Genomic DNA, 12,633 nt, shown 5'->3' on the forward strand with positions numbered 1-12,633 from the left:
GCTACTGAGCATATCCTGCCACGCACGGCAGAGCCTGGCAAGCTACCTGTGGTGTATTCGATATGCCAAAAACAGTAACAACAAGTCTCACAATGGAGACACCCCTGGTGCCCGCTTGAGCAAATTGATGAACAATGGGACGACAGTGCTACAGTGCTACACTAATGCCAGTAGTCTTCCAAACTACCAATTGTGGTAAATACTGTTATCTTTTCTATTACAGATGGAGAGATTGGACTCAGAGGTAACTTCCCAAAGTTACACAGCAATTGAAAATGAAAAGGGTGTCAGATGAATGTCTAAGGCCTGAAAGGTGGGCACCTGGTTGTGTCCCCATCTCTCTCTAAAACCTCTTCTCTGAGGCCTTCCGTTTCTTTGTCACATTGGCGTTACTTCTCTCTCTCTCTCTTCATTTATTTTGTTTTTTTTTGTGTGTGTGTGTCACACCCAGCATTGCACAGGGGTTACTCCTGGTTCTGCACTCAGGCATTACTCCTGGCGGCGCTTAGGGGACAATATGGGATGCTGGGGACCGAACCCAGGTCAGCTGAGTGCAAGGCAAATGCCCTACCCACTATATATTACTGTCACCGTCATCCCGTTGCTCATTGACTTGTTCGAGCGGGCACCAGTAACGTTTCTCATTGAAAGACTTATTGTTACTGTTATTGGCATATCCAATACACATGGGTAGCTTGCCAGGCTCTGCTGCGTGGGCTCAATACTCTCGGTAGCTTGTCAGGCTCTCTGAGAGGGGCAGAGGAATCGAACTCAGGTCGGCCGCATGAAAGGCGAACGCCCAACCACTGTGCTATGGCTCCAGCCCACCCGCTATATATATGCACAGGGGTTACTCCTGGCTTTGCACTCAGGAATTACTCCTGGTGGTGCTCAGGGGACCATATGGGATGCTGGGGATTGAACCTGGGTCGGCCGCGAGCAAGGCAAATGCCCTACCCACTGTGCTATTGCTCCAGCCCCATTGATAATCACTGTCACTGTCATCCCGTTGCTCACTGATTTGCTCGAGCGGGCACCAGTAGCATCTCCAATGTGAGACTTATTGTTACTGTTTTGGGCATATTGAATACACCACAGGTAGCTTGCCAGGCTCTGCCATGCAGGTGAGATACTCTTGGTAGCTTGCCGGGCTTGCTATCTGAGAGAAACGAAGGAATCGAACCTGGGTCGGCTGCGTGCAAGGCAAACGCCCTACCCGCTGTGCTATCGCTCCTATTTATCAAAAATAATTTTTAAGTTAACTCACGAATAGAGTATGAATAATATGTCAAAACTGGGAATGTGAGAAAATCATAGCCTCAAAGTCATGTTCTGAAGATAAAAAGATAAAGACATTCATCATCATCATCATCCCATTGATCGTCGAATTTCTCAAGTGGTCTCAGTAACATCTCCGTTTGTCCTAGCCCTGAGCTTTTAGAAGTTTCTTTTTACTCGTCCTTCCCAACGGTGCTGCATTGGAGGCTTTTTCAGGGTCAAGGGAATGAGACCCATCATTGTTACTGGTTTTGTCATATAAATACGCCACAGCAAGTTTTCGAGGCTCTCCTATGGGGGCAGGAAATTCTCAATGACTTGCCAGGTTCTCCCAGAGGGATAACTAGACTATCAGATGTCATGTTCATGCTTCTGGGAGCTTGGTTTATAGTCTCTGATGTTGGCCATTGGTGGGATTACACAGCGCCAGGGGCAGACCCTGGGTGTGACTGCCTAGCTGCTGGAAAATGGGGAATCTGGGTGGAAGAGGCCCAGTCTCGATCCAAGCAGGCTTGGAGGTCTCAGCCTCGAGTCCCACACACCTGGGTTCCTCTGCTGGTTCCTTCATGCGTGAGGCTCATCTGAATGTGTGGAGAGGGGCCTTGAGCATGGCTGGGTTCCAGAGGTCTTCGGCCACAGGTGCTCTGCTCGGACGGGAAACTGAAACCCACCCCCTCTGGGGGGCCCCGGTGAAGACAGCTAGGTGTGAGGGCAAGAGATAAAGACATTGATTTTATTAGATAAAATTTAGATATATTTTAAAAATATAATGTATTGATCCATAAAAGTCAGGAAAATACATGATAAGTTATAAAATATCAGAAATATTATATCTAAATAAAAATAAGTGAATTGAGAAAAACTACTGAATTCAAAATTATTTTAAGAGTTTGTTGTTGGGGGCTGGGGCGATAGTACAAAGGGTAGGTATGAATTCGTGGCCAACCTGAGTTTGGTTCCTAACATTCCATGTGTATATACTAAAGGGCAACAGCGCTCTACCTCTCTCACCTTCCATGTTCGGTGGTCTCCACTTCCCCCACTCCAGGAAGGCCAATGGCAATGGGCAGGCGAAGGAAGGAATGAGGGCCAGGCTGGTTGGTATCAATTACAGTTTATTCCAATCTCCCCTACATTCTCCTCTGATTCTCCTTCTGCTTTTCTCTCTCTGGAGCCCCCCCACCCCCAGATAATATATATATATATATATTTTTTTTTTGCTTTTTGGGTCACACCCGGCGATGCACAGGGGTTGCTCCTGGCTCTGCACTCAGGAATTACCCCTGGCGGTGCTCAGGGGACCATATGGGATGCTGGGAATCGAACCCAGGTCAGCTGCATGCAAGGCAAACGCCCTACCCGCTGTGCTATCACTCCAGCCCCAGATAATATATTTTAAAATGCAGTGCCTGACTAGATGTTTAATAACTAGTAGCCATTATTGTTATCATTATATTGTTGTTATAGTTTTTACTGACATTTTAGGGTGAGCTAGATGGAAGAAGAGTCATTCATTTATTCAACAAGCTACAAGTGAAGAAATTGTCCCAACAAAGTTATTCCAGAAAGGGAAAAAACCATGACAAAAGGCATTTGGCAGATATGTGTGTGATGAATGCTATAACAGGGCACTGCATGGAATGTTCTGGGACTTTGATGGAAGAATCAATAAGCAGGAGACTCAGCAAGTTTTGCAAAGGAGGTTTTAAGTTTGAAGTTTGTGCTGCGAGGAAGTGGGAAATGCTGCAACCGCAGCTGTGCCTCTGCTCTCACCTAAGGGCCTTGATTCTGATCTGCAGCCCCTCTGGGTTCAAGGCCTCTTGACTTCCACATAGCTCTGTCAACCAGCCTGACCCTGGAATACTCACTCTTGAGCCACCTCCTTAACACCCTGAGTTCTGAGTTGTGGCTCCATGCAGCTGAGTCATAAGACCTTCCTTTTGACTGCTAAGCTCTAATGGGAGCCTTCTGGCCAGAAACAGTGCCCCAGGTTTACCTTGCGGAGAACACCTGGAGAAGATGATTGACTGTTGCAATCAGTACTGCATAAGTGTGATGAATACATGTGGAGGTGATGGTGGGAGGGAGCTATGGGCGGGTGAGACCTAGGGTGGACGGAGATGACATACCTTCCCCACCCCCAACTCCCATGGGGCAGCCTTCTCTCTTCCTTCCCACCAGCTTGCAGTGCCTCTTTCTGACTGCCATCTGGCAGCACACCAGACCATTCAGTCTCCCAGCAGATCAGTGACATTTTCCAATCCTAAGTACACGAGCTAACAAAGAAAGAATATCTGCCCGCTTTCCAAAGGCAAGGGAAAGTACTGCAATTTCAAGGATCATCCCCGTTGTCACAGGGGAGACAGGAAGTAGGGTATCTTGAAATTCAGGGTTTCCCCTTTATCAGGAATTCCTCATACATTATATCATTGATATGTGAAAAGAGCCCCCTGAGGAAGCTGATAACAATTTCCCTTTAATAGTTGAGAATACTCAGAAAGAGGAAATAACTTGCCCAAGATGCTTTGAGCCGGAAGTTTGAGGGTGTATGTATGTGTGTGTGTGTGAGAGAGAGAGGCACGAAGTTAGAGAGAGAGAGTTCGCGAGTTCGCGCCCCTGCACCCTTGTGCTTTCCGGGCGTGTGTGCGTGTGTGGGAGCGTTGGCGCGGAAAAGCCCTTCGCACGGACGCGCACGCCATTTACTTGGGGCCACGAGGCAGGGTGCCCAAGAACTGAATTGCCCCGTTCCCGCTTCGGAGCTGGAACCCGGAGCAAAGGCCTCTCTCGGTGGCCGCCCTGTCCCATCAGGAGCTGGCTCCAGGCTCCCGGCCTGGGATGCAGGAAAGAGCCCGGACTCCCGGCGGGTCACCCAGCGGCCGCTGGCCTCGCCCCAGTCCAGGTGCGGACCGGGCTGGCCGCGGCGTGGGCGAAGGACACCCCATCCGCGTCCACCCCCCCTCCCTGGTCACATGGTCGCGCCTTCCGCAGTTTGGGCGTGCGGAGCGGAACGAACCACGAGGAGCGGCGGGGGAGGCGCCGAGGGCAGTGGGTCAGCGCCCCACGGGGCAGGTGGGCGGGCCCAACCTCCCGCGGGCGGGCCGGCCAGCCAGTGAGCGGGCGCGGGGGGCGGGCCGGAGGGCGCGCGCGCCGCGCCCCGCAGCGCCCCCTGAGGGGCGGCGGCGGGAGCTGGTTCCGGCTGCGCGCGCAGCGGTGGTGGCGGCGGCGCGATCGGCCGGGCTGTAACCGTCGTGCGTCCGGTAGCGGCTGGAGCGGCAGCGGCGGCCGGACACGGCGCGAGGCGACGCCACAGGGCAGCGGCGGCAGCGGGGGCCGAGGCGGCAGCAGGAGACGCAGCGGCGGCCGCAGCAGCAGCAGCAAGACGGACTCGTGGACACGCGCCGTCGCCGCCGCCGCCGCCGCCGGGCCGGGCCGGGTGTCGCGCGCCGAGGCTGGGGGGGAGTCGTCGCCGCCGCCGCCGCCGCCACCGCTGCCGCCGCCGCCGCCGCCGAGGTGACTGAGGAGAGAGGCGCCTCCGCGCTCCCGCCGCCGCCGGACTTCAATGCCCAGTCCCCAGCTCGCCAGCGTGAGTGCGCCGCTCCCGGGGGGCTGCGGGGCCGGGGAGGCGGGCGGCGCCGCAGCCATTAGTGCAGGCCCGAGACACGTCCCCGGAAGGAGCCGAGGGCCCGGCCGGCAGCCGTGGGTGCGGGCGGCGGGGGCCGCGCGCCGGCCGCGGGGACCGGGAAGGGGCGTGCGTGCGGGAGGCGGGAAGCGCCGGAGGGGGAGTGTGGGGACCGGGTGCCGGGGCAGCGCGGGCGAGAGCGGGGCCCCGGGGAGCTCGGAGGCTCACCCCGCCGTGGGGGCGCCGCGCCTCTGAGTCCTTCCAGGAGCGGGACCCTGGGCTTGGCTTGCCCAGGGAAAGGAACAGGAGCCTGTTCCAGCGGCACTTCTGGGGTTTTTGTGTCCCCCCCCGCTACCGCCCTCCGTGTGTGGGCTTATCCCCCCCCTATTTTTTTTGCCTTCTGTAAATCTCCTAGGTCACCCCTCAACCCCTCCGTGACATGGGCTTAAATTATTTCCCGGTTGTCCATCTGTCCTCACCCTCGTCTGGGGCTCCGAGCTAAGTAAAACAAGCTTGTCTAGTAAGGATCGTTAAGTTCTTGCCTTTATGATTTCGAAGTATGAGTCTTTTAAAGTTAAAGTAATATATAAAGTTGTAGAAATGTAAACTATATATTGCAAAGTTCAAGTTTTTTATATATATATTTAGGTTGCAACTTTTTTTTGCGGGGGGGGGGGGCGTTGCACACCCAGCGGTGCTCAGGGGTTCCTTCAGGCTCGGCGCTCAGGAATGACTCGTGACAGTGCTCAGGGGACCTTATGGGATGCCGAGGATCAAACCCCGGTGGGCCGCGTGCAAGGCAAGGGCCCTACCCGATGTACTCTCTCCGGCCTTACTCCCGGTTGCGACTCTTTTTTTTTCATCTGGAGAAATATATATATTTTTTTGCGGGGGCACACAGGGGCACACCCGACCATGCTCTGGGTTTACTTTTAGCTCTGTATTCAGGGATCGATCACTCCTGGCGGGGCTCGGGACTATGGGGTGCTGAGGATCGAACCTGGGTCTGAATGTGTGCAGACATCAGTCCCTGGAGAGTAACTTTTTAGAAAATAATAGCGTAACTGTGATGAAGGAGAACCATAGACCGTTTTATTGTTTCCTATGATTTGTCAAGAAACAGAAAATGTACAGCAGTTCTAGCGTCACTGTAGGGATGCCACAGTGCTTCTGTGCTTGGAGTCGCCAGACTACAGCTACTACTGGATTAGATTATGGTAGTTATTTGTTGATGTGCTCTGTACTACAGAGTAGTTTCAGACAGGAAATGAATGAAGTTAATACCTCCTTCAGTGTGTGCAAAGAAATTAAGGCAAGAACCACCACTAACAAACACTTTTGAAGCACTACATACCACTTTTCTGTTGGTGAGGAAGATGAGAAACTGCCAGTATTCTGATTCTGATACTTGAAGGTTGTGTATAGTAGTGAATGTGCTAATTATTTCCGTGGATTTTCCCCAGATTGTTGAGTGTCAAAATAGGCAGTCTTGATAAAAGTACCTTGGTAATGATTTTACGCCCCAGTGATGGGAAGCCTTTTAGAAGTTGGGAATCCTTAAATATTATAAAGACTAGAATGAGTCTTTGATAGTAGAATTACAAGTAAAAGCATTGATTGATGATTAAAAGTGAGAACTTTTTTTTTTTAGAACATAATTTTCTTAGAGTGTACTTTTTTTGAATCACTCATTGCTCTCTGCTTTCAGAAATAGTAAATGACATTGTTTCTGTTCAGTGGGGAACAGGATTAATCAGTATTAAATGCCTGCAGCTCACCAGGTGCTTTTTATACTGGCATTTAATTCTCACAGCTTCCATAAAGGGGGTAGGTATCCTTATTTGCATCAAAGAGTTTAAGCAACTTGTCCCAGGCCACAGGATAATAAGAATTGGTGCTAGATTGAAAACCCTCTGTTTATTCCAAAGTCCTAGATTTTTTCCATTACACTGTTACTACCCCTGAAATAAGTTGTCTCATTTTGAGGTTTCTGTATAGTGATCTAGCAGCTCTTGCAGGTGAGAACTATTGAAGTCAGTGGGAGAGACTGAAGGACTGGAGGCTGGGGATCATAGGAGACGCTGATTTGAGGCTCTGGGGCCTCAGCTAGGCATTTACGTGGGTGGAGATTCTGCCTTGAAACTCTCTTGGGGCCCCAGGGTGTGTGCTTTGAGACAGTTTTTATGAGACACCTGGGATCGGTCTTGGAGAGGAAAGCCTGATTAAAGAAACCCAACTGCCTTTATGTTTATTTTTTGGGAAAGAGGAAGAGTATGTTTATTGGGGCCAAGAGCTAATCAGTTGTCTCTGTGGTAGTTCTTGTGTTTAACTGTGTGGGATATTTACCTCAGGAAATTATGAAGATCCAGTGAGAATATATATCAGGACGCCTTTAATTTTTTTTTTTTTAAATAATAAGTTGGACTGTATGTGTGATTGAAGAGTTAGTACAGCTGAGAAGGTGCCTGCTTTGCATGTAGCCTACCTGGGCTCAATATCCAGCACCACATATGGTCCTGACTCCACCTGGAATGATCCTTGAGGAGCAGCGTTAGGAGTGCTGGTGTGGGTCCAAAACCAAAAAAAACAGGTTGAGCTATAGACTCAAAAGTTATTAATACTAAGACTTTTACTAAGGCTGTAGCATAATTGTTATAGTTAGAAACTGGAAAAGGCTAGTATGTCAGGACATCTTTACAAATAAAATTGTTTAGGGGCTGGAGTGATAGCACAGCGAGTAGGGCATTTGCCCTGGGTTCGGTTCCCAGCATCCCATATGGTTCCCCGAGCACCGTAAGGGGTAATTCCTGAGTGCAGAGCCAGGAGTGACCCCTGTGCATCGCCGGGTGTGACCCAAAAAGCAAAAAAAAAAACCAAAACAAAAAACAAATAAAATTGTTTAGAACTACTGAACTAGATATATTCGGACTCAGAATAGCAAAAGTGCAAGCACTCCCTTCATGAATCAGTCAAGTAGTATTTAATTTGAACCAACCAACTCCACGGGCAGAAACTATTTACACCACCATTGAATTTTTTTGTAGCACTAGGGAAGACTGAACATTTGAGCCCTTTGCACATAACATAAAAAGTCTAGAAGTTCCGTATCTATATTTACTTGAACAGACATTTTGTGTGAAGAAGATGAATTACGTTTGGAGGTGGGTTGGGCCACACATGGTGATAGTCTCTACTCAGGGCTCACTCCTGGGGGACCTAATGTGCCAGGGGTTGAACCTTGGTCACCACATGGATAGGAAAGCACCTTAAGCCCATACTTTCTGACCCAGAATTAGATTTATTTTAGAATATTTACTTATTTTTGTCTTTAAAAGGTAGTATTTATGTATGAGTAATTAGAAAATATGGTTTTAAGACACAGAGTTGAATTTAGTAGAGATTTGTTTTATAGGAAATGCTTGTACTTTTTTTTTTATTGGAACAGTGAAGCCTCTAGAAAAAGCATTTTAAGTAATATACAAGGGCAGCACTTAAATATTGAGCTGTTGCACTTGAAAGAGGGAAACTCAAGTTAGAGTGAAACCACTGTTGATTTCTTCAGGTGCTGTGCCATCACTTCTTGACAAATTGGGGGAATCTTTGAATTTTTTGAGCAACAGGATTATCGGGATTCAGTTTTAACTTGGTGGATTGAGTTAGTTTATTAAGTAATTTCTTAGGATACTAGTGGAATTCAACATTATGCTTTATGTGTAAACAATTCCTTGAGAACACTGAATGGAACTCTTAATGTTGTAGATAAGGAAATTGATTTATAGTTTATCTTTTGATGCTCAAGTTTTGGAGTACAAGTTAGAGTATCAATAACTAGATGACAGTGGATGATTTCCCTCCCCCCTCTGCCCCCACCTTAAAGTTATTTTTTTTAGCTAAGCCTTTCCCTTCTTCTCCCACCTCACTTAAATCTATTTCACGCAGACTTATGTAGGATGGAGGGTTTAGGTGGGTGTTAAAGAGTTAGCTTTTGTTGCTTGCATTTTGGCTTTTTGGAGCAGGAGGGGGCATACCCTGCAGTGCACAGGCCATACTCCTGATTTTGCTCTCCAAGGATCCCTCCTGGTGGTTTTCAGGAGTCGTATGGGGTGTTGGGGTTCAAACCTGTGTTGGCTGCATACAAGGCTAGCACCCTACCTGCTGTACTGTCGATCAGGGGTTTACTCCTGGCTTTGCACTCAGGAATTACTCTTGGTAGTGCTTAGGGGACCAAATAGAATGCCCCAAATAGAATGCCGGGGGTCAAACCTGGGTTAGCCATGTGCAAGGCAAATGCCCTACCCACTGTACTCTTGCTCTGGTTCCAGTTCTTATTTATTTATTTTTATTTATTTACTTTTTATTTTTTTGCTTTTTGGGTCACACCCAGCGATGCTCAGGGGTTTCTCCTGGCCATGCACACAGGAATCACTCCTGGCGGTGCTCGGGGGACCATATGGGATGCTGAGAATCGAACCCGGGTCAGCCGTGTGCAAGGCAAACGCCCTACCTGCTGTACTATCACCTGCTGTACTATCGCTCCAGCCCCTACAGTTATTTTTAAAAGATAATTTATGTTACATACTTTTATACTTCCCCCTCCTTTTTGTGAAGTGTTACTTTTGTTTGTTTTTACTTGGGTTGTATCAAAACTAATGATTATTTTTGTTTGTTGGTTTTTGTTGTTGTTTTTGGCCACTCCTGGCTCTGTGCTTAGGGATCACTCCTGACAGGGCTCAGGGGACAGACCATATGGAGTGCTGGGGATAGGATCACAAGGGGCTCTGGGGGCCAGACAGACCCAGGTGAGCCCCGTGTAAGGCAAGCACCCTACAGCTGTACTATTATCAGCCCAGATAATTATTTAAGTATAACAAGTTGTTACAGTACAGATAATTAAGTTTATAGAACAAGATGTTACAGTAGATGGATGAACAATAGATGGCTGATAATCATAATTATTTGAGAAATAGTATTTGAGTCTATTAATTTGGATTATTAGAAAGCTTTTTATCCATCTTCAACTTCAGAACTGGTATCTGTGTAGAGGTATTTGGCTTTTTTCAGGTTGATTGACCGAGTCACATTCTGTAGCCCCTTTGACTCTGTGGTGACTCTGGCTGCTCTTCTGGAACCTGAAGCCTTCATGAGATTGCTTGGTGTAGATCTCAAGTGAACTTTCTTTGAAAATATTTTGCCTCTTGGAGTTGTAGTCTAGGTGAGGGCTGCCATTTGTAATCTCAGGCATATAGGTATATAAATAAAGCATTTGGTAGGCTGGTGTGAATGCATTGCATGCAGGAGGCCTTGATTTGATTACACCACTCTTCCCCTCTCCTGAGCCTTGAGTGAAAAACCAAACAGAAAAATACAGATAATAAACGCTAGAGAATCATATTTTAAAAAAAATTTATGCAACCCCACATGAGATTAAGATCCACAGTCCAAGAAACTAGACTGAGCCAGGAATGCATTACTTTTGCCCTCTGACAAAAGAAATTGTGTAGTACTGTATTGTCTGACCACTTTGCTCTGTTACCAAGTGGAGTTTACGCATGTCTCAGGTGCAAAAATGACCCATCTCCATATTTCATTTTTATTTTGGGTCACTCTGTGATGCCCACAGGTACTTATGGCGGTGCTCAGGGATATAGTGGATTATATTGTGGATTATAGTGAGTCTGGGGATTAAACCTGGGTTATCTATGCACAGGCAAGCACCCTCCCTATCTGCTGCACTATGACTTAGTACATAGTAAGCCATCTCCAAATGACCCATCTCCATATTTTAAGTTCACTTTTCCTGTTCTGTCTTATTTAAACAGTATAGATTTACAGGGCACAGAATGTTAACAAATTATACCAACAGGTTTTATGTGGCTTGAATACCATTTTTGTTTGCTTGCACTGATTTCTTTACCCAGAAGTTTTGTAACATTCACTTCAAGTGGCCTAACAATGAAATTTTGTCGTTTGAATATAAATTTACATTGCACAACATTAACTTTTTAAGCTGCTTAGAATTTTAAGATTAGCTTTTTATGTGACTCTGTCTTTGCTAGTTGAGCTTGTTTTGGAAAAATACTTTGACCATTAGGACAGTCTTTACCTTTAGAGAATTGGTGTATTTAATTTCTTTTATAGTATTTTTGGGTTGAAACTTCATTCTTCTCAGAAAATGTTAATTCTTTTGGCATAGAGTGTACACATGATATATTTGCTTTAGCAGATCAGATAAGTTACTTTATATTTTTATATCTGCAGTAGTCAAAATTGTTGGCTCTTAACTAATGTATTGTTTGACAAGAATTCAAATTCACTTGTCAGTTCTATTTTCTTCTAGTTGCCTTTCATTATAGTTGGGGTTTGAACATAACTTTTAATTTTTTTGTGGGTGTTGGGCACATCTGGTGGTGCTCAGATCTTATTTCTGGCTATGTGCTTAGGGATCACTCCTGGTGAGGTTTGGGGGCCGTGTGTTATGTTGGGGATTGAACCTGGCTTAGCTGCCTGCAAGGCAAATACCCTACCTACTGCACTGTCTTTTCAGCCCCAGAACATAACTTTAAGAAAAAGAAAATGAATAAATTCACTAGGTTATACTGCTAAATTATCTCTTAAATTGGAGTTATGTACATATATTGATATTTACTGGTTTAGTAGCAAAATAAATGAATATTTTTTTACTTTCGATGATGGGTGAAAAGCCTATCATGAGTGAATAGTGACGGTTTGGTGCAGAAGGATATGAGTCATCAACACGATTTGTCAGCAAATTAAGAACGATATGATGGAGAAACAATAGAGTCTGGTGACATTACTCTTCATTCCACACGTGGTTACAAACAAGTTTCCTTTTGGTGATTGGTTTAAATTACTCAAATAATTTAGATTTATTTGGGTGAAGAACACTTCAAATTTAAATTATAGATTGCACTAGGTTCTTTTCCTAATAAGATGAAATCACTGGAGGTCAACAAGTAGAATTTAGTTGAGCTCATCATTTATTTTCTAGGAAAAATAATTCAGCTCTCAAGATTTATTAAATTGAGGGTAAATTTTGATGAAACTTCTGGTAATTATGGAGCTGCTCAATAGATCAGAATAGATGCCCGCCAATATGATTATATATTTTTTCTTTTTCTTTTTGCTTTTTGGGTCACTCCCGGTGATGCACAGGGTTACTCCTGGCTCTTCACTCAGGAATTACCCCTGGCGGTGCTCGGGGACCATATGGAATGCTGGGAATCGAACCCATGTCGACCGCGTGCAGGGCAAACGCCCTACCCGCTGTGCTATTGCTCCAGCCCCTGATTATATATTTTTTTCTTCTGTGAACAGAGTTGCTTCTTGATTGCTATTTTTGCTAGCTTCAGTGAGTGCATGAGGAAAGAAGGCGTAGAAGACCAGGACCACTCCCTTCAGTGCTCTAGGCCATGCTGTGCCTGGATTGTCGGGGTTTAACCCACTCCCGGACTCTACTGCTTGATAACTTGTTCTGGCTCTATTCTTCTTCTAAATTTCTAAGAGTTTTTTAATGACTTTTTAATTGGTCTGTAATTCTTAGGATGATTAAGTTATCTAACAGATGTAGCTCCTTTCTTGGGTCAAACTACTTTCGCCCTAAATTGTTTCTACCAGACTTTGTCATAAGTCAGACTACTACCTTCCCTCAGAAATCTTGATCCTGTTTATACTCTTCTTTTCCTGTTGCATCTTCAAAGTTTGTAATGCTAATATGA

At 46.3% G+C, this 12,633-nt stretch overlaps 1 protein-coding gene across 1 annotated transcript in view; it reads left to right on the forward strand.

Moving 5' to 3' along the window:
* Positions 1 to 4,442: 4,442 nt before the first annotated feature.
* PTP4A2 (protein tyrosine phosphatase 4A2) overlaps positions 4,443 to 12,633 on the forward strand; it is a 39,056-nt gene continuing 30,865 nt past the window's right edge. Inside the window, exon 1 of the mRNA XM_055138983.1 lies at positions 4,443 to 4,861. The gene's annotated coding sequence lies outside the window, so the exon portion shown is untranslated. The remainder of the gene's footprint in view (positions 4,862 to 12,633) is intronic.

Source organism: Sorex araneus, chromosome 5 (assembly GCF_027595985.1).
Source record: "Sorex araneus isolate mSorAra2 chromosome 5, mSorAra2.pri, whole genome shotgun sequence".
NCBI classification, from domain to species: Eukaryota; Metazoa; Chordata; class Mammalia; order Eulipotyphla; family Soricidae; genus Sorex; species Sorex araneus.